Source organism: Otolemur garnettii, unplaced genomic scaffold (assembly GCF_000181295.1).
Source record: "Otolemur garnettii isolate 467f Iridium unplaced genomic scaffold, OtoGar3 scaffold00072, whole genome shotgun sequence".
Lineage (NCBI taxonomy): Eukaryota > Metazoa > Chordata > Mammalia > Primates > Galagidae > Otolemur > Otolemur garnettii.
This window is the reverse complement of record NW_003852467.1, coordinates 5,985,806-5,990,420: the sequence shown is the minus strand read 5'-3', so window position 1 is coordinate 5,990,420 and position 4,615 is coordinate 5,985,806. Positions and strand designations below refer to the sequence as shown.

The 4,615-nt window shown below is 42.2% G+C and overlaps 1 protein-coding gene across 3 annotated transcripts in view; it reads right to left on the bottom strand.

Moving 5' to 3' along the window:
* DMD (dystrophin) overlaps positions 1-4,615 on the bottom strand; it is a 2,307,273-nt gene that overhangs the window by 156,438 nt on the left and 2,146,220 nt on the right. The gene's annotated exons all lie outside the window — the stretch shown is intronic.

Genomic DNA, 4,615 nt, shown 5'->3' with positions numbered 1-4,615 from the left:
CTAGAACATATTAACTAGAGATCTCTGGCATTAATATTTCCATTATTATATTCCTTAACCAGTTAGGCTCAAGTGCTACTTTTTCAGTTCTTAGAAAACGTTTTTGGCTAGGCCGGGCGTGGTGGCTTATGCCTACAATCCTAGCACTCTGGGAGGCTGAGGCAGGTGGATTATTTGAGCTCAGGAGTTGGAGACCAGCTTGAGCAAGAGTAACACTCCATCTGTACTAAAAAAGAAAAACTGGCCAGGTTATTATGGTTGGTACCTATAGTCCCAGCTACTCAGGAGGCTGAGGCAGGTGGATTGCTTGAACTCAGGCTCACCAGCCTAAGCAACAGTGACACCCCATCTCTACTACAATAGAAAAACTAGTGGGGCATGGTGGCAGGTGCCTGCAGTCCCAGCTACTCAGGAGGCTAAGGCAAGAGGCTAAGGCTTGAACCCAAGAGTTTGAAGTTGCTGTTAGTTATGACACTATAGCACTCTACCCAGGGCGACAGAGAGAGACTGTCTCAAAAGAAAAAGATGTTTTTGGCTTATACTATGCTGTACAGGTCCTGGTGTAAGGGAATACCTGAATGCTTTTGGGGGTGAGGCAGGTAACATAAACATTTGTTAAATAGGTTGGGTGGGGATTTTGGCAAATGATAGAATGAAATCCTCCCTAGAAGTGGCTGTATTTAGGAATGTATAACATTTCATGACTATCATGAACCATTATAGCTTCTACAGCAGAGATATCCCTGGAGGAGGGGGGACAGAGGGGATAAGCTACATCTGGATATTTTCAGCACATCGCCACAGAAGTCAGGTTCGGGTTCTATTAGAAGAGGCCAAATATGGTCTCAAATATTTGACACACAAGACCATTACATCCTTTCTGCTTTCATGATATCTTTCATGGACTGTGTGTAGTTGAAAGCTTCCAACCACTTCATCTAGCTGAAAATAGCAACTAGGACCTAAAATGGTATCTCTGGAAGAAAAAAATAATATCAAAAAGAAATGAAAAGGGCTCAGTGCCTATAGCTCAGCGGCTAGGGCACCAGCCACATACACCAGAGCTGGTGGGTTCGAATCCAGCCCAAGCCTGCCAAACGATGACAACTGCAACAAAAAAATAGCTGGGCTTTGTGGCAGGCACCTGTAGTCCCAGCTACTTGAGAGGCTAAGGCAAAAGAATGGCTTAAATGGAACAGTTTGAGGTTGCTGTGAGCTGTGACGTCACAGCACTCTACCAAGGGCGACAAAGTGAGACTCTGTCTCAAAAAAAAAAAAAGAAAGAAAGAAAGAAAGAAAGAAAGAAAGAAAGAAAGAAAGAAAGAAAGAAAGAAAGAAAGAAAGAAAGAAAAAGGCTGGTGTGGTAGCTCACACCTATAAACCTAGCACTCTGTGAGGCCAAGATGGGTGGAATTCAGGAGTTCAAGACCAGACTGAGCAAGACTCCATCTCTACTAAAAATAGAAAAACTAGCTGCGCTTGTGGTGGGCACCTATAGTCCCAGCTACTTGGGAGGCTGAGGCAGGAGGATTGCTTGAACCTAGGAGTTTGCTGTGAGCTGTGATATCAGAACACTCTTGCCTGGGGAAACAGAGAGAGACTCTACCTCACAGAAAAATACCCAAAGAAATAAGAGGGTTTTCTTAGTATGTTATGCTTGTACTTCAACTTTGAAACACTATAATTTTGGTGAGGGAAAGGTATTGCTGGTACTTAAGCCTATAGGACCCCTTAGGAATGTAGACACATAACAAACTAAATCAATCACCCCATATGTGCTGGAAAACAGTGAAAAAAGTGCCCACTGTTGAGGAAGCCATTACACTCTTTCTAGAAACACCATGATTTGTTCAGAAATACCTTTTTTTTTTAGAGACAGAGTCTTACTTTGTTGCCCTCGGTAGAGTGCCATGGCATCATAGCTCACAGCAACCTCCAGCTCTTGGGCTTAGGCGATTCTCTTGCCTCAGCCTCCCCAGTAGCTGGGACTACAGGCACCCACCACAACACCCGGATAATTAGTGCCTCTCTGAACCTGACTTCATTGTCCTGGGAAATGTGGGCAGGGACGCTGTCCACCATGCAGGTTAGCTGGGGGCCCTATAATAGGCCTCCAATAAATGGGAGATGTTATTTGATGAGTCATCATTTGAAAAAAATTAGTCTAGGAAATGTATGATTGTAACAAAAATACTGGAAATATTAGTTCTGAAGGCTGACAAGCAAATTTCAACACCTACTTCACTGATAAGGTATTTGTTATTAGGCTAAAAAAGAAACAGAATTTCAAAAGGGGTTAGAATTGAGCAAACCTTTATGATGGCTGCATTTTACTACATGCAAATTACACCTCAATAAAGTTAATTTAATAAAAGACAAAGTTTGTATTAAATGAGCTCTAAAATCCCTTCCAACTGTAAAATTCCATTATCTCTCCAAAATCAAGTGATGTCCAATGTCCCAAGCCATCGCAGATTACCAATTTTGAATTTAACACAACACACAAACTACTCGGAAAATTTTAGAAATATAATTAAATGCACATTTAATTCCTATTGAAAATATAAACATCTATTCATTGATAGTCCATAAATAGCTCTTTATCAAACATGTTTAGGAAAACTAGCTGGGTGGTGGCACCCATAACTCAGTGTGTAGGGGGCCAGCCACATACACCCAGGTTTATGGGTTCAAACCTGGCCCTGCCAGCTAAACAATGACAACTGCAAAAAAAAAAAAAAATAGCCAGGCATTATGGCAGATGCCTGTAGTCCCAGCTACTTGGGAGGTTAAGGCAAGAAAATCACTTAAGCCCAAGAGTTTTAGGTTGCTGTGAGCTGTGACACCACAGCACTCTACCCAGGGTAACATAGTGAGACTGTCTCATAAAAAAAGAAAAATCGGCTGGGCATGGTGGTGCACACCTGTAGTTCCAGCTACTAGGGAGCTTGAGGCTAAGGCAAGAGGATTGCTTAAGCCCAAAGTTTAGGTTGCTGTGAGCTGTGATGCCATAGCATTTTACCCAGAGCAACAGAGTGAGGCTCTGTCTCAAAAAAATAAATAAATAGGCTGGGCCTGGTGGCTCAAACCTATAATCCTAGCACTCTGGAAGGCCAAGGTAGGTAGATTGCCTGTACTCACAAGTTCGAGACTAGCCTGAGCATGAGTGAGACCCCCCGTCTCTACTAAAAATAGAGAGATTAATTGGACATGGTGGCGGGCACCTGTAGTCCTAGCTTCTTGGGAGGCTGAGGCAAGAGGATTGCTTGAAAGCAAGAGTTTGAGGTTGCTGTGAGTTATGATACAGGGAACTCTACCTAGAGTGACAAGAGTGAGACTCTGCATCAAAACATATATAAATAAAGTGGTAATGAACACTATACAATGAACTGGTATATTACTTTCAGGTGAAAATAAAAATTATATCATTGTAAGGTCGCATGATTTAACTTTCATAAAAAGGTATATATAGGGCGGCACTTGTGGCTCAGTGAGTAGGGTGCTGGCCCCATATACCAAGAGTGGTGGGTTCGAACCCGGTCCCGACCAAACTGCAACAACAACAACAAAAAAAAAGCTGGACATTGTGGCGGGCGCCTATAGTACCAGCTACTTGGGAGGCTAAGGCAAGAGACTCACCTAAGCTCTGGTGTTTGAGGTTGCTGTAAGCTGTGAGGCCATAGCCCTTTACCCAGGGCAATAGCTTGAGACTGTCTTAAAAAAAAAAAAAAAAAGGATCTAGAAAAAGTTTCTGAACATATCTACTAGACTATTAAGCATTAGTTAACTCTAGGAGGTGGAGTACAGTGTCTTTCTCCTTTTGTGTCAACTTGTCTATATGTTTAAACTTTTAAAAATATCAAAAAGTATAATGCTTGTTTTAAAATAAAAGTAAAATATTCCAGGAGGCGCCTGTGGCTCAGTGGGTAGGACGCCAGCCCCATATACTGAGAGTGGTGGGTTCAAACCTGGCCTCAGCCAAACTGCAAAGAAAAAAATAGCTGGACATTGTGGTAGGCGCCTGTAGTCCCAGCTACTTGGGAGGCTGAGGCAGGAGACTCGCCTAAGCCCAGGAGTTGGAGGTTGCTGTGAGCTGTGTGATACCATAGCACTCTACGGAGGGCGATAGAATGAGACTCTGTCTCTACAAAAAAATTTAAAAAGTAAAATAGTCCAGGTAGAGATCACTGTGATTAGAGTGAAAAAGGTTACAAGTGGGCAAAGTCCGTGTAAAGTACAGGTTATAATCAGGAGGCCCACAGACAACTTTAAATCAGCTCTTTGATGACAGATTTCTCATCCCTCTTGAAAACTTGGAGGTCCTGAGCTAGGAAAACAAGCTTGCCCAGGACAGGTGCTGCCTACTTCAGATGGAGCTGTCTTTCTCTCATTTGCCAAAAGATAAGCTTTCAAGTTTTCCACCTGTGCTATAAACAGTCCAGCATCATAAACCAAAAGCATTCTGTTGGGGTTAGAAATGTAGCACTTGAAGATTATCCTAATTTTAAAAAGTTTACACACACTTACTGCTAGACTGAAATGACATAATATTACTTGAAATGTATTACCTACTAGTGGCTAGTAGAATAAGTGGCATATTTTTTTTTTTTTTTTT